At 49.3% G+C, this 17,622-nt stretch overlaps 1 long non-coding RNA gene across 1 annotated transcript in view; it reads right to left on the minus strand.

The window, feature by feature from the left end:
- Nucleotides 1–206: 206 nt before the first annotated feature.
- Nucleotides 207–17,622, minus strand: part of LOC145547452 (uncharacterized) — a 28,045-nt gene continuing 10,629 nt past the window's right edge. The window contains exons 2-4 of the long non-coding RNA XR_014083838.1: nt 8,667–8,960; nt 8,461–8,549; nt 207–1,764 (exon numbers count right to left, since the gene is read on the minus strand). This is a non-coding gene — a long non-coding RNA (uncharacterized LOC145547452). The remainder of the gene's footprint in view (nt 1,765–8,460; nt 8,550–8,666; nt 8,961–17,622) is intronic.

A 17,622-nucleotide genomic window follows, 5' to 3' on the forward strand; every position in this document is an offset into this window, starting at 1 on the left:
CCCACTGGACTGTAGCCTGCCAGGATCCTCTGTCCATGGGATTCTCCAGGCTAGAATACTGGAGTGGGTTGCCATGCCCTTCTCCAGGGTATTTTCCCGACAAAGAGATAGAACCCACATTTCCTGCATCTCTTGCACTGTAGGCGGATTCTTAACCATTGAGCCACTGGGGAAGCCCCCAATTAAAAATAAATACATTTTGAAAATGCATTCAATCAGTAACTCTTTGTTTGAACCCCATGTGCTCAGCATGGGGCAATGGAGTGACCCACCAACGTGTCCTCATGCCTGTGTGTAAACCCCTACAAGGGCAGGCCCTGGGACCATATGTCTACGGTGAACCAAGTCGCATCTGAGCTCCTGCAGGCTGCCTCGGTGTCCCCCTGGGATGCCCCTTGTCAGCGGTGGAGGTGGGCAGGTCGGCAGTGAACTGTCTGCCAACACCACCAGGTGGTTGAGGAGCTCAGAGATGGACTCTTGAGAACCTATTAGTGGAGGAGGGGCAGAGGGGCGTCAGTGTAGGGGGCTGTGTCACTGAGGAGGTGACATTCGAGCTGCCCTTTGAAGGAGGACAGAAATTCACCAGGAGGAGTGAGAGCTCTCTTGGCAGGAGAACTACGTGAACAACATTCAAAGATTTGGGAGTATAAAGCACAGAAGGGTGATATGGGGCCGAAGGTATGTGTGTGTGAGCAAGACAAGGGGGAAGGAGACAGAGACTGAGAAAGAGGCTCTATGTAAGTTTCCCTAACATTCTTTGGCCTCTGACTTCCCCCTTGAGCCCCTGCCTGGGGGCTCTCGGCACAGCCCTGACCTCTATGGGCCTCTGCCTACTCCCCACAGGCTCAGAGCTTCTGCGCTTGAGCCCCACAAGGGCTTCCCTGTTCCTCCAGCAGCCCCCGCCTCGACTTTGTTCTTCCTAAGCCTGTCCTAAGCTTGGCTTCCACCAGGACACTCGATCCCATCCCATGGCTGGCAGTGGGGCGCGGCCCTCACAGCAGCTGCAGGGATGGTTGACTCCAGATGGAAAGTGTTTCGAGAATTCTGACGTGACATCACGCTGTCAGGACATTGCGCTGACGGTCAGTAACTGATCCGGGAGTGGCCAGGTGGACTCCTCGCCAGCTTTGCCCCTTGCCCAGGGGTGGCTCGGGTCAAGGAGCTTGGCTGGGTTGGGGGGGGCCGTGAATGGTGGCACAGGATGGGGCCTTCTGGGGGTCTAGGACCTCACCAGCAGCAGCCCAGAGGCCAATGGATGTCCATCTTCTTCCTATGAACTGAGCCCAGCAGAGGCCCCACACTCACGGGCGAGGCCCAGTTTGGCTGCTCTCTTGGGGCTCTCCTACCTGCACTGGGGCCTCGGCCACCTCCCCTCCCACATAGGCCAGACCACCACCCCTAAAAGGCCACTAACACTCTGCCTGTGGCTTCTTTGGGCTCAGCTCTGCTAGCCCCGCCAAGCCTGCCGAGCCAGGTGATGACCAGGGGCTGCCCTGGCCGCTGGGCCGGAGAGTGAAAGGGGAGTCCCGCCACAGCTGACATCTGCACCCGGGCCAGGACCCAGGGCTTGTCTACAAGGCACCATCTGTTGCCTGCGAGGGCCGAGCAGGGACAGGAGGCTGGCACCAGGGCTCAGAAGGCAGGGCTGGGAGCGGGGAGGTCACGGTGGTTTGCGGGTGGTTTGCTGCCCTTGGGGAGACAGCAACCTTGCTGCCCTCTCTTCTTCTGCCACTTCACTCACTTGTGCAGAGTTCAGACCTGGAGCTGAAGAGCAAGATTTAGAAGTGGTCAGCCCCACCCCCGGCTCAGGCTGGTTTAGGCTTCCCCGACATCAAGAGCATTTCCTTCTGGGGAAGCCAGAGGGCATAGCCAGATGGGCTCTAGCCCAGGCAAGCCTCCAGTGCTGGGCATCACAGCGGTCACTGCGGAATCATGAGACAAGAGTTGGACACTGGGCATGGGGCCACAGGATGGCCTGCCTGGGGTTGGTGCCCTGGCTGGCTCTCTGCACCTCCCCGGAGCAGACTGGTCTGACCACAGAGCTAGACATGATGGGAGACACCTCAGAGTGGGAACAAGCCCCTGGCTGGTCATGACCCTCAGGACAGGATGGTGTTCACAGGGAATGGGGAGCAAGAGAGCCATCTGGGCTCTTGGATCCCTGCTGTCACCACCTGCCACTTTGCAAGGGGCCAGTGGGTTTGAGGGGCTTCCCAGATGGCTCAGCAGTAAAGAATCTGCCTGCTGATGCAAGAGACACAGGTTCGATCCCTGGGTCGGGAATATCCCCTGGAGAAGGGCATGGCAACCCACTCCAGTACTCTTGCCTAGAGAATCCCATGGACAGAGGAGCCTGGCAGGCTACAGCCTATGGAGTCGCAAAGAGTTGGACATGATTGATTGTGCATGCACACACACATGCACACACACTGGATTGGAGAGAAGAGAGGAAAGGAAGGTGAGGGGGTCTGAAGATCAGGAGGGAAACAGAGAAGGAAGAGAAGGACAGTAGAGGGAAGAGGAGAGAGAGAGGGCAGAGAGGTGAGAGAAAGGGCTACAGGTAACAGAGACCTCAACATAGCAGAGGCTTAAACAAGATGGCAGTTTCTCCCACATACAGCTGTAGTTAGGGGGTCCAGGGCTAAAGTTGGAGTCCAGGTTCGCATTCTTTTTCCACCATTCCTAACAATTCCAAGCTGCAGCACAGAGGAAGGGGAGGGGAAGGGCATGCCCAAGAGAGACCCAAGAGGGCGTTGCACACATGACTTCTCCTGCCAGCTCCCTGCATCTATATCTTGCAGTTACATCTAGCTGCAAGGGAAGCTGGGAATTGTAGTTGTTCTGAGCATCCCTGTGTCCAGATTAGAAAGAATGAGAAAGAAGGAGACTGGGTATTGGGACAGGAAAATAAAGAGGAAGGGAAACTCTTGGAAGGAGGAGCGGACAGGACAGGAAGGGAAGGAGGGTTAAAACCCTTTGGAGCAGCTTGTACTCATGGCCAGACCTGACTTCCCAGCACACCTGGCTCCCCCCCAAGGATGACTGGGTCTAAGGGTTTGCCTTAGGCAAGTTCTTTGAGGGTCAGGAGTCCTCTCTCTTCTCAAAGACCGATTAACCTGCTTCTGGGGCCCAGACTGAAAGTGGGCTAAAGATACTTCGGTGAGGTCTCTGGAGAAGGCCTGCATCTAAAAAAAGGAAAGTAAATCAAGTGCAGGGTTTTATCAACACTTTCCCACTTAGTCAAGAAGAGGCTCCGGAGTATACCTGGAGGTTGTGAAGATGGGTGTGACGTCATCCTGAGCCAGGATGTAAGGAAGGAACTTGTCTGGTTTCTCTCAAGGTACATGAAGGTACATAAAATATGGGACCATCTCACATCAGCTAGGTTGCTTTGGGCCATCAGTAACAATAAACCCAATCAGAATGTTCAGTAAGAGCATTTGTTATCTTCCAAAATGAGAAGTCCAGAGGAGGGCAGTTCCAGGATTGGTTAACTCAATAGCTGTATGATATCTGGGCTCTGATTCCATTTTTCAGACATTCTCATAGCTTTTCTGTTTGGTTGTAAGATGGCAGCTGGACCTCTAAGCATTATCAGTTCAGTTCAGTCCAGTCGCTCAGTTGTGTCCGACTCTTTGTGACCCCATGAATCGCAGCACGCCATGCCTCCCTGTCCATCACCAACTCCTGCAGTCTACCCAAACCCATGCTCCTCGAGTCGGTGATGCCATCCAGCCATCTCATCCTCTGTCATCCCCTTCTCCCCCTGCCCCCAATGCTTCCCAGCGTTAGGGTCTTTTCCAATGAGTCAACTCTTCGCATGAGGTGGCCAAAGTATTGGAGTTTCAGCTTCAATGTCAGTCCTTCCAATGAACACCCAGGACTGATCTCATTTAGGATGGACTGGTTCGATCTTCTTGCAGTCCAAGGGACTCTCAAGAGTCTTCTCCAACACCACAGTTCAAAAGCATCAATTCTTCGGTGCTCAGCTTTCTTCACAGTCCAACTCTCACATCCATACATGACCACTGTAAAAACCATAGCCTTGACTAGAGGGACTTTGGTGGCAAAGTAATGTCTCTGCTTTTTAATATGCTATCTAGGTTGGTCATAACTTTCCTTCCAAGGAGTAAGCGTCTTTTAATTTCATGGCTGCAAGCACTATCTGCACTAATTTTGGAGCCCCCCAAAATAAAGTCAGCCACTGTTTCCACTGTTTCCCCATCTATTTGCCATGAAGTGATGGGACCAGGTGCCATGATCTTAGTTTTCTGCATGTTGAGCTTTAAGCCAACTTTTTCACTCTCCTCTTTCACTTTCTTCAAGAGGCTCTTTTGTTCTTCTTCACTTTCTGCCGTAAGGGTGGTGTCATCTGCATATCTGCGGTTATTGATATTTCTCCCGGCAATCTTGATTCCAGCTTGTGCTTCCTGCAGCCCAGTGTTTCTCATGATGTACTCTGCATAGAAGTTAAATAAGCAGAGTGACAATATACAGCCTTGATGTACTCCTTTTCCTGTTTGGAACCAGTCTGTTGTTCCATGTTCAGTTCTAACTGTTGCTTCCTGACCTGCATACAGGTTTCTCAAGAGGCAGGTCAGGTGGTCTGGTATTCCCATTTCTTTCAGAATTTTCCACAGTTTATTGTGATCCACACAGTCAGAGGCTTTGGCATAGTCAATAAAGCAGAAATAGATGTTTTTCTGGAACTCTCTTGCTTTTTTGATGACTCAGTGGATGTTGGCAGTTTGATCTCTGGTTCCTCTGCCTTTTCTAAAACCAGCTGGAACATCTGGAAGTTCATGGTTCACATATTGCTGAAGCCTGGCTTGGAGAATTTTGAGCATTACTTTACTAGCATGTGAGATGAGTGCAATTGTGCTGTAGTTTGAGCATTCTTTGGCATTTCCTTTCCTTGGGATTGGAATGGAAACTGACCTTTTCCAGTCCTGTAGCCATTGCTGAGTTTTCCAAATTTGATGGCATATCGAGTGCAGCACTTTCACAGCATCATCTTTCAAGAATTGAAATAGCTCAACTGGAATTCCATCACCTCCACTAGCTTTGTTCATAGTGATGCTTCCTAAGGCCCACTTGACTTCACATTCCAGGATGTCTGGCTCTAAGTGAGTGATCACATCATCTTGATTATCTGGGTCATGAAGATCTTTTTTGCACAGTTCTTCTGTGTATTCTTGCCACCTCTTCTTAATATCTTCTGCTTCTGTTAGGTCCATACCATTTCTGTCCTTTATCGAGTCCATCTCTGCATAAAATGTTCCCTTGGTATCTCTAATTTTCTTGAAGAGATCTCTAGTCTTTCCCATTCTGTTGTTTTCCTCTATTTCTTTGCACTGATCACCGAGGAAAGCTTTCTTATCTCTCCTTGCTATTCTTTGGAACTCTGCATTCAGATGGGAATATCTTTCCTTTTCTCCTTTGCTTTTCTCTTCTCTTCTTTTCACAGCTATTTGTAAGGCCTCCTCAGACAGCCATTTTGCTTTTTTGCATTTCTTTTCCACGGGGGTGGTCTTAATTCCTGTCTCCTGTACAATGTCACGAACCTCCGTCTATAGTTCATCAGGCACTCTATCAGATCTAGTCCCTTAAACCTATTTGTCACTTCCACTATATAATCATAAGGGATTTGATTTAGATCATACCTGAATGGTCTAGTGGATTTCCCTAGTTTCTTCAATTTAAGTCTGAATTTGGCAACAAGGAGTTCGTGATCTGAGCCACAATCAGCTCCCGGTCTTGTTTTTTCTGACTGTATAGAGCTTCTCCATCTTTGGCTGCAAAGAATATAACCAATCTGATTTCAGTGTTGACCATCTGGTGATGTCCATGTGTAGAGTCTTCTTATTATATCTTCCTAAAATTGCTTTCAAAGGAAGTATTTTCCTCATCAGTGTCATTTTAACCGAGAGGATAACCTTTCCCAGAAATTCTCCCTCAGAATTCCCCTTCTCTTGGCTAGACTGTTGTTATTGTTCAGTTGCTCAGTGTGTCTGACCCTTTGCAACCCCCTGGACTACAGCACGCCAGTCTTCCCTGTCCTTCACTATCTCCTGGAGTTTGCTCAGATTCACATCCATTGAGTCAGTGGTGCCATCCAGGCATCTCATCCTCTGCCTCCCTCCCCTCCTTTTGCCTTTGATCTTTCCCAGCAACAGAGTCTTTTCCAGTGAGTTGGCTCTTTGCATCAGGTGGCCAAAGTATTGGAGTTTCAGGTTCAGCATCAGTCCTTCCAGTGAATATTCAGAGTTGATTTCCTTTAGGATTGACTGATTTGTTCTTGCACTCAAGGGACTTTCAAGAGTTTTCTCCAGCACCACAATTCGAATTTGGCTAGACTGGGTTGCATCTATGTCCCCCAGTGAAATTCTGGCAAGGGAGAATGGCATTACCCATTCCCATGGGATGGTTGGTTTAGGCCAATCCTGATTCATTATCTGGGGCCCACCTTCTCTGAGCAACTGTATTCTGAATAGATGAATTTCTTTTATCAAAGGAATAGGCCCCCATGTTATAAGGAGCCATGGCTGTTGGTTAGGCTTAGGGCAAACATTACTAATCACTTACAGATCTCCTTTTCTGACCATTATCACCAGTCAAAGTTGGCACAGGAGATAAAGCATGTGGCCTCTCAGCCTTAGGTAATGTGACATAAAGAAACAATTATACAGGGTGTCTTTAGTGACCCAGTCATCTTATTGCCTCACATGGTATCTTTTTAAAATTTTTAATTGGGGTACAATTGCTTTACAATGTTGTGTTAGTTTCTGTTGTACAATAGAGTGAATCAGCTACATGTATACATATATCCCTTCCTCTTGAGCCTCCCTCCCACTCGCCCTCACATGACATCTTTAAATATGTCTACAAATTCTTTGGCAATCTTTCCTTCAAAGGTGGAAGCCTATTCCCCTCCCCTTGAGTGGGGGGTTGGACTTAGTGATTCATTTCTAATGAATAGAAAATGACAGGAGTGATGGTGTGTGAATTGTGAGACTAGGTATAAAAGACAGTGGAGCTTTCTCCTTGCTCTCTCTTGGATCACTTTCTCTGGGGAGGCCAGCCACCAGGCCATGAAGGCACTCCAGCAGCCCTACAAAGAAGTCCGCAAGGGGGAAGAACTCAACCTTCTACAATCAGCTGAGTGAAGAAGCCATTCTGGAAGTGGATTTTCTAGCCCCAGGCAAGTCTTCAGATAAATGCAGTCCCAGCCAACATTTTGACTGAAACCTTATGAGAGATCCCCAAGCCAGAAACCCCCAGTTAAGCCACTCTCAAATTACTGACTTTCTCAAAAAAAACCATGAGATAATAAATGTTTCTTGTTTGAAACCACCAAATGAAAGTGATAGTCGCTCAGTCATGTCTGACTCTTTGCCATTCCAAGGACTGTAGCCTGCCAGGTTCCTCTGTCCATAGAATACTCCAGGCAAGAATACTGGAGTGAGTAGTCATGCCCTTCTCCAGGGGATCTTTCCAACCCAAGGATCAGAACTGTTCTCCTGCATTGCAGGCAGACTCTTTGCCATCTGAGCCACAAGGGAAGCCACCAAGTTTGGAGTAATTTGTTGTGCAGCCAGAACTGGGACTAGGGTAAAGCAAGTGAAGAACCCAACCCTGAAAATGAATGCCTCCTTAACTCTGTGCCATGGCTTCCTCATTTGCCTCTCCTTAGTCCCAGTTCTGTGTGTGTGTTTAGTCGCTAAGTCATGCCTGACTCTTGGCAACCCCATGAACTGTAGCCTGCCAGGCTTCTTGGTCCATGGGATTTCCCAGGCAAGAATACTGGAGTGGGTTGCCAGAGAATCTTCCAAACCCAGGGTTTGAACCCTCATCTCCTGCATTGGCAGGCAGATTTTTCACAGCTGAGTCACTATATCTAGCAGGATGTAGTTTAATGCTCCTTTTACCTACCTAACATTTTCCATCTTGTACTTGGAGGACCTTGGGGTTCTGAAGAAGCTTTCTCCTTCTCCAGCTTCAAAGGTGGAGCATGTGACTAAGTACATCAGTCCATTCCAGTACCCTTAGGTCATAGTGAAGGGATCGGTTGTAGTACATGACCCCATTCTGTCCAATCAGAGTAGATGTCAAGCCTTTTGCTAGGGATGCTGAGACAGATACAATTCCATGCTTGTGACTGAACAAGGTAAATGCAACCAGGGGGACTTCTGATAGCCTTTGGGAGTCCTCTGAGGGGAGTCAGTTTGGGGATAAAGCTGTTAGCAGGATACAAAGAAACTGGGTCCTTGGTAATATTGTTCATTGCTAGATTAACACCTACCTAAAGCCAGCCTCTTCTCTAGACTTTTCAGCCCAGGGAGCTAAGAATTTCCCTTTAAAACTTTTAAACCCAGTTTGAGTCTGGTTTTCTGTTACAGGCAGAGGAAAGCCCAAACGTGATGTTAAACACACAGAGGAGACCCCACATGGGTTACTCACACAGATGCTGCCAAAGGTCCTGCTGTTTCACGCTGTGCAGAGTAAGTATCCAGATGTTCCATCGAAGTGTTGTTTCAGCCAGATGTTGACTACATTGTAGATCCAAGGTTAAGCTGGTTTAATGCTTAAAAGCAAACACCCCTGTTCCCCTGCCCCCCATGTGGTGCCTTCCCACTCCTAGTCCCTTCCAGGTAGTCATGTCCTACCCAAATCCTCAGGCAGGTGTTGTGATTTGTATCATGTGATACCACCTAGCCCACTTGTCTCCTTCCCCTACAGTTATGTGGGCCAGGAATCAGTATCTAGCCCACAGAGCCAGTCTAGAAGTTGGGAAACAACCCATGTGTGGCTGGCATGAAGAGATGAGCTGGGGAAATCAGTCTTCCTTTGTCTCTCTGAACTGAGACATCCTGAAGAAGAAGCGGTTACAGGCAGAGACAGGGCCACAGGAGAATGTTGAGCAAGCAAAAGTTATGCAGAAGAGACAGGGAAGTGAGCCCCTGAAAAAGAGGTGGAGAACAATTAGTCAGGATAGGCTAGGTTCTGCTGTGGAAACAAACATCCCCCTGATCTCAGTGGTTTAACCCAACAAGAGTTTAGTCCTGACCCCACATGACTTACCTGTCACCTGTGTGCAGGAAAGACTCTGTGCTGTGGCCACATGAGAACTCAGAGCAACAGAGACTCCCCTTTGACCCAGGCTTCCATGATTGCAGAGGTAGGGGAAGGAAATTCAGCCAGTTGCGTGTCAGCTGTTAAAACTTCTGTCCGGAGGCAACACATACCCCTTCTGCTTACAATTCATTGGCTAAAGCAAACCTCATGGCTGTGCCTAATTTGAATATTTGTGACCAGCCTTATTGATTCCACAGAGAGGGAAGCTGGTCTCCAGAGCAGCCTCAGACCCCACAGGTCCAGATTTCATGAGGCCCTGCCATGCTACGGTTTGTACTCACACAAGATCCCCATCACCCTTATTATCCCACACCTGTCTTACAATGCTCATCATCTCCACACACACATTTGCTTATTTCTTGCAACTTAGGATCTCTCTTGGTGACTTCCCTGGTGGTCCGGTGGCTAAGATTCCACGCTTGCAATGCAAGTGGCCTGGGTTCCTTCCCTGGTCAGAGAACTAGATCCCACATGCGTATGTGTGTTTAGTCACTCAGTTGTGTCTGACCCTTTGGACTGTAGCCCACCAGGCTCCTCTGTCCATGGGATTCTCCAGGCAAGAATACTGGAGTGGGTTGCCATTTCCTCCTTCAGGGTATCATCCCGACCCAGTGATCGTATCTGTGTCTCCTGCATTGCAGGCAGATTCTTTACCCGCTGAGTCATCAGGGAAGCCCCATATACTGCAACTAAAGTTTCCTCTGGCCACAGTTAAAGATCCCACATGCTGCAGTGAAGATCGAAGATCCTGAGCGCTACAACTAAGACCCAGGGCAGCCAAATAAATAAATGTTAAAAAAAAAAATCTCCCTCTAGGAACTCTAGGGACTTATTTCCTTTGCATGTGCCTTTCCTCTGGGGACTCCCTTTCTCAAAAGTCTAAAGCCAGGAACTCACTAATAGTCCAGTGGTTAGGACTCCACGTGCTCTCACTGCTGAGGGCCCAGGTTCAATCCCCAGTCAGGGAACTAAAATCCCACAAGACATGTGGTGTGGCCAAAAACAAACAAAACAAACCTAAAACCAGCACAAATCATCTTTGTGTCTCTGATTTGTAGCATAGTGAGGATCTACAGGCCCTCCTGCTTTGGGAATGTCAGGGAAGGGTTCAGAGAAACTCCATTTGTACATGAAGACTGTAGGATCTTCTGGTAGGAATGCTCCACATCTATGAAATTTTCTAGTGCTTACTATTTGCCAAGCACTGTGCTAGGAACGTTGCCTGAACTGTCTCATTTAAAATACTTTTTGACCTCACTTTGTAGGTGAATAAACTATGGCATAAAACTATGGCAACTCCCTTGAGGTATGATTTTCTTATCTATGTTCCTCATACTATAGTATGCATCCAAGAAAGATGATGAAGAGGGCTTTGGGGCTGATGGGCAGCCTGGGAGACTGAGGTTCATTCTTGAGGAGAGGATAGATGTATGTGTGGGTAGGTATGTGTATGTGTATGTGTGGGCTGGATAGAGTGTATGTGGGGTGAAGCTGCCTCAGGTGGGTAGAGAGCTTACCTCCAAGAAAGAGAGATATACTTAATGGGGTAGGGGTTGGTATCTTTCAGATGCCCTTGGGCCCAGACTCAAGTTCTACTTGGAGAAGATAGAGAAATTGAAATAAGCTGTCTTTGACTGAGCATTTATAGTGACCAAATAGTGGTCTCCAATCACCTTTTTGCTGCTTTCCTGGTGGCTCAGCAGTAAAGAATCTGCGTGCAATGCAGGAGATCCAGGTTTGATCCCTGGGTCAGGAAGATCCCCTGGAGGAGGGCATGGCAACCCATTCTAGTATTCTTGCCTGGAGAATCCCCATGGACAGAGGAGCCTGGTGGCTACAGTCAATAGGGTCGCAAAGAGTCAGACAAGACTGAAGAGACTGAGAACATATGCAAGCATCTTTTCTCACTGAAAAGAATCAAGTCTTCTTGGAGAATTGGCTGTTTCCAGGTACAGAGCAACAATTATACAAGATAAACGCAGAACATCTTTTATCAGAATTTAAGAAAGCTGTCTAACCTCACTGGGCTCATGTCAGAAGGGCTCAGATGCCAACCTGAAGGAGCATCAAATACAAAGCCAACCAAATAAAAACCTTGCAATGAATTGAAACACATCAAATATTTTTAAAATCCATAAATTCAAAATGATAATAATAAAAGATATTTGGAGGATGCTTAGAGAAAAATAACTCACTATTCTAAGAACTGATAAATAAAGGGAAAAGAAGTTTTTTAAAAGCTCCCTGTGGGGCCTCTCAATGATACAGTAAAGTTGAGGCTTAGTTGGAAGGTTTCTCACGTACTCCCCAAACTCTCCCTCTCACTCTTTCCAGGTCTGAATTTCCACCATTAGAGACTCATTTCTTTCAGGTTAGAAGCGTCCTTAATTTGAGTCAAGGTACACTTGGGAAAGATTTGTTAACTACATCCCACACAGATTGTGATAGAGGCAAAGTGGAGAGTTCTGTTGTTCCTGTGGTCTGGACAGGTAGGGGTACAGCCAGAGAAGAAGGGCTGGAGGGGAAAGATCATGGTACCCTCCTGGAGGTCAGGAGAACCCCCTGGGCTGGCCTTCTGTAGTACAGCTCCAACCCAATCAGATGAGTTGGATCCAGCAGGTTGAAAGCATGCCAGAGGCATACATTCATTACACAGTCTGGGTGATTCAAACACAGGTTGTCCTGCTATCATCTTCGGGGGACACTGGACCAGGGCCCCTGAATCTCTCCTCCTGGCCTCTGTGACTTCCTGCTCCAGCAGCTTGGACTGTCACAGCTGAGCACACACATCTTCTGCAAACCTCACCAGTCTCCATCTCTCTGGGACCTCGTCACTACTGCTAGCTCCCTTTAAGATGCCAGGCCCTTTCCTATGCGGGAAGTGGGTACCACAGAGGAGGGACACAGCCACATGGGTCCCAGTGTGAGTCTGAGCTGCCTTCCCTTATCCTCCCTCTCACAGCCTCCCCAGCTGTCCCGCCCAGCCCCTCATGTGACAGCCCACTCCCTCGGGGCCCCTGATGCTTGACAACTCCTCTCAGGCTCTGCTGGGCCGGGATTCTACGTCCCAGCCCAGGCCTTGACATGCCCTCAGGCCTGTGTGTGTTAGTCGCTCAGTCATGTCTGACTCTTTGCCACTCCGTAGACTATTGCCTGCCAGGCTCCTCTGTCCATGGAATACTCCAGGCAAGGATACTGGAGTGGGTTGCCATTCCCTTCTCCAGGGGATCTTCCTGACCCAGGGATCAAATCTGGGTCTCCTGCATTGCAGGCAGATTCTTTACCATCTGAGCAGCCAGGATCTCTCTATCCCCGCCAGTGCCCTCATGGGGCCCTTGTCCCTGGGCAGGAGGTTCTTTGTAGCCCTGCTGACCAGTTCTGTGGTTGAGCCAGGTTTGCGGCCGGTCTACCTTCACTCTAGAGTCTGCAAAGCATCGTTTTCATCCCCTTTCCCACCCCACCACCCCACCTAGCCCCTTCCCATCCTGTGGGCCTCTCCCATCTCTCCCTTCCTGATGAGATGAGCACCCATGTTCCAGGCCAGAGTCCATCCTCCCCTAGTAACACTCCTCAGCCCATCTCTTCCCCAGGGAACAACCGCCCCACCTGGGGCTGACCTTCTGAGTCTGGTCCCCACACGCTCGGCCCTGCCTAATTGGTCCTGGCTGAGCACCCCTGCCCTGACACCCGGCCTTTGCCTGACCCCGTGGGGAGGCTTGGGCGCCAGCCTGGGCCCGCTCTGACTGGCCTGTCCCCCAGCGCCCGAGCCTGGGTTGTGACATCTTTCCACTGAGCGGCTCTTATTTTGAGAAGGCAAAACACGCCCCGCTCCTCGCGCTGATGCCGCACGCGCTGGCGTGAAAACCCGGCTGGCCGTGTTTATTTTTCTTCCTTTAATTTCCCCTTTAGAACAAACACCAGTCCTGTAACACCGACCACCCTCTCCTTTCAGATCCACAGCCTCCCCACCACCTGCCCCCCCATCCCTGGTCCTCCCGGCACAGCTGTGAATGAGAACAGAGTAAGTCCTTTAGCAGGAGGCAGTGGCCTGAATGAATTGATCCCAGCCTCCCAGCCAGCAGGGAAGGAGGGCTTGTGAGCATGTGTGTTTGCTTTTTAGAAACTCTTTGCACATCCCGAGGCTCCTATTTTCCCCTGGGCCTAGGAGCCAACGCCTCTCCACCTCACCCGCCTTCCCCTGACTCCTTTCACATTTAATTTGAATTCCTTTTTGGTCCCATGCATTTTGTTTTCTGTTTTCTACAAGGGAGCCTGAATCGGGGCCTCAGAAAAACAAGACCGGGCTGCCAACTGGAAATGTTTGCTCTGGGGGCGAGTTCGGAGGCTGGCGTCAGGCGGGGCAAGATCCTTGCCAGTGGAATGCGATTTAGGGGGGAAGCTGCAGGTCACTCAATCGCTGGCAGCCCGCCCGGGAGCAACTGAATGCTTTCTGAGCTGTGTGTGTGTGTGTGTGTGTGTGTGTGTGTGTGTGTGTAGACTTTTTCTCTCATGCAAACAGAGCCCTGGAGACGTGGAGACAGAAGCATTAGGAAGAAACTAGACAGGGGTTTGGAAAAAATCAGGGGAACCAGAGAGATTAGGTGGGTGGGGGTGGGAAGATGGTGCCAGAATCTGTGTGGCCACTTTATCCAGCACCCATTGTGTCCTCTGCCTAAAGCTCAGGGTCGGGGTGCTCTGGAGCAAGGAGAGATGCAGTCCCCTGCCCCAGCTCCCAGTGACTCATAGGCTCTTTGAGAAACAAGGGTCTCAGTACAGAACAGTCAGGCTAGCTTGGAAGTTCCCTGGCTGGAGTCAGGAGACCAGCAGTGCCAGTGAGGTCAAGGGAGTCTGTCTCCTGAGGAGGGGTCTGGATGCTCCCTAAGCTGTCATGCAGACTGCATGAGTGGCTGAGGGTTTTCAGGGAAGGCTTCCCAGAGGAGGTGTGGTAGGGTCCCAACCCTGAATATGAAGTACAAGTCTTTCTCTGCTTATCATCGGATTATATCCTAATACATCCATCAGTAGCTGAAAACACTTTTAAGTTAAAAAATGTATGTAATACAGGCAATCTACTAAAGATCACAACTTAACCTACCCTACCTTAAATGTGCTTGGGACATTCCATTAGCCTACACAAACCCATTTTGAGAAACACAAAACCTATTTTGTAACAGACTTTCTTGGGCTTCCCAGGTGGCAGAGTGGTAAAGAATGCAGGAGACACAAAAGATGCAGGTTCGATCCTTGGGTCAGGAAGATACCCTGGAGAAGGGAATGGCAACCCACTCTAGTATTCTTGCCTGGAAAATCCCATGGACAGAGGAGCCTGGCAGGCAACAGTCCATGGGGTCGTAAAGAGTCGGACACAACAGAGCGCACACATGGCATGGACTTTCTTACGTAATTTATGGCACGCTGGACGGAAAGCGAAAAACAGAAGTTGTCTGGGGACGACGTTTGTGCGTTGGTGTGATCACGTGGTTGTCTGCAAGCAGCGGCTGCCCCTGCGGAGCATCTCAAGAGAGTATCACTTCGTGTGGGGGTGGTTTATTCGCTCAGTCGTGTCTGACCCTAGGGACCCCATGGACTGTAGCTCGGAGTTTGGTCCGTGGGATTTCCCAGGCAACAATACTGGAGTGGGTTGCCATTTCTTCCTCCAGGAGATTTTCCCAACCCAGGGATTGAATCCAGGTCTCTTGCATTGCAAGTGGATTCCTTACCCACTGAACCACCAGGGATGCACCTCGTGTGCAGGAAAAGAACAAAATTTCAGGTACAGTTTCTACTGAACGTGTATCACTTTCACACCACCATAAAAATAAAAAAATCTTCAGTCAAATCATTGCAAGTCAGGGATCATATGTGTTGTATTGAAAAGAAAAGAGGTATTCAGGAGATTGTTAGCTACCCCAAGCTGAGACTGTGCTGAGCCCTTTCATTGATGACCCCTTATCGTCCCAGCAACCCTTGACGGTCAGTGGTCTTTCTATCCTACATTGCAAATGAGGAAACCGAGGACCAGAGCTTTTAGGGAACTTGGCCAAGCTCCCAGCTGGTACGTGGCCAGCCTGGTTCAGCTCAGAGTTGTCCTATAATAAAGCCTGACTTCTCCTGACCACTGAGGGTCTTTTTCCACTTAGCCAAGTTCTCTGGGTAAGGGCCTGTCTCTTTTTTCCGCCTGAAAAAGAACAGTTAAGTTTGAGTTGGGGATCTAAGATGCCAAGGTAGACCTCCCGGAGGGCAGTGTGACAAGTGCTGGGAGATCCGAACAAAATTTGCCTCATCTCATCATCCCCAGGAAGTGGCAGCTGGGCCCCTGGGCAGTCCTGCCAGGGTTCCTACCAAGCCAGGCCTCTCCGACAGCCGGGCTCACCTTATCAATGACCCAGGTCCCCTCCTGTACTCCTCAGTACACCCCATTATGTGCCAAGTTCTTTCCCACCCTAAATGTTCACTGTGGGACTGCCCCCTTCAGAGGTCCTCAGTAGTTATCTGCCACTGTGAGAAGTGCATGTAAACCCAGCTGGACCAGACAGAATGGATGTATCCAGGGAACCCAGCATGACCTGAGAGGTAGTAGGGGGACCCAGCGGGGCTAGTATATCCCAGTGATGTCAAGTGAGTCTGTACCCTGAGGAATGGTCTGGATGGTCCCTGAGCTGTCATACAGATGGAAGGAGGGAATCTAAAATGACAGAGCTGATATGTAGGTATTGGTTGTGGGGGGAGTGTCTGACCCACCACAGAAGGATTCTTGGTTAGAGAAAACAAGGTCTATTTCAGGGTCTCTCTCAGGCTTGGGAGAGGAGAAGGAAACAAGCCAGGCTTGGCAGGGAGGAAACAATGTGGGCGAGGGAAGGGAGTATGGACAGGATGGTTAGATCCAAGCTCATCAGGTAGAGACCAGAAGGATAGTTGTCCATTTGATTAGAATGATTCCATTGGTCATTTGAGGATTTTATTGTCCTGAGGCCAAATGGTTAGCCTCAATTTTTTAAAATTTTATTTTAGTTATTTATTTATTTTGGGTTGTGTTAGGTCTTTGTTGCTGCACAGGCTTTTCTCTAGTTGTGGTGAGCTGGCTTCTCATTGCAGTGGTTTCTCTTGTTGTGGAGCATGAGCTCTAGGGCATGCAGGCTTCCGTAGTTGCAGCACATGGGCTCAGTAGTTGAGGCTCCCAGGCTCTAGAGCACAGGCAAAATAGTTGTGGCACACAGGCTTAGTTGCTCCGAGGCGTGTGAGGTCTTCCTGGATCAGGGATCAAACCCGTGTCTCCTGCATTGGCAGGCAGACTCCTTACCACTGAGCCACCAGGGAAGCCTCATGGACTCTTTTTGACCGTCTAACCATTAATGTTAGGTAAATACTGTGTGGGGGTCACCTTGGTCTGCCAGGTCATCTACTTGGGTTGAACTCACTTGTCAATCCTACAAGACAACTGATCTTACCAATTTCCAGGAAATAAGCCATTGACTGAATTGACCCAACCCAGTCATTCTTTTGGTTTTTCAGAGACAGTCTTTGGACACATCTTTGGACCTCACAAATATTTAAGTCCCCCACCCCCCAACACACCCTATTGACAGGGCTTCCCACGTGGCTCAGTGAGTAAAGAATCCACCTGCAATGCAGGAGATGAGGGTTCGATCCCTGGGTTGGGAAGATCCCCTGGAAAACGAAATGGCAACCCACTCCAGTATTCTTGCCTGGATAATTCCATGGACAGAGGAGCCTGGCGGGCTACAGTCCATGGGGTTGCACAGAGTTGAACATGACTGAAGGGACTGAGCATGCATGCACTCACATAGGCACACCACTGACAACAGCCAGCCCCCCAAAAGGCTGGGAAAGATCCTACAGACAATGGGCTTTGGGACTCAATCTCTCCCATCAAAAAATGGGAAGGCTGGACTAGACCAGGAGTGGCCAATACCTGGCATGAATCTGCCCTCTCCATGGCAGACACTGCTAATCAATTACGGTGTTCATTCCCATGGGACCCGGATGCAGCCTCAGAATCCTTTTCAACACAGGGCTTCAGGCAGCCCCTACCAATTAGATTTGGCATGCATGATAAAAAGCGTTTGTCCTCGGTGCCCTAGATGATCTCCAAGCCTCCCTCCGGCTGTGCCGATCTAGGATTGCAACTGATTAAGTGTGTCTGAGGACTCAGTCCAGAGACCACCAGATCGACAGCTGTCCCTGGGGCTTCTCAGGTCCGTGGGGCGGCTGTGGTAGAGCGGTACCTTTTAAATTTTCCTCACTGTTAATAAACGTGCATTGCGTCAGCTCCGCTCTGCCCCCCATGGGCTCCGGCTGCTGCCATCAGAGAGGACTTTTTCAGAGAGTTGTAAAAATAGTTTTTCAAGGAGCCTGTACAGAAGAAGCAGCCAAGCCTTTTTTTTTTTTTTTTAAATTTCCTTTCTTTTCTGAGGGAATGGGGGAGATGGGTAGGGAATACTTCACAATGAAGGAATGTGCTCCTTG

Source organism: Giraffa tippelskirchi, chromosome 4 (genome assembly GCF_054371585.1).
Source record: "Giraffa tippelskirchi isolate mGirTip1 chromosome 4, T2T-mGirTip1v1.2.pri, whole genome shotgun sequence".
In the NCBI taxonomy this organism is placed as follows: Eukaryota; Metazoa; Chordata; class Mammalia; order Artiodactyla; family Giraffidae; genus Giraffa; species Giraffa tippelskirchi.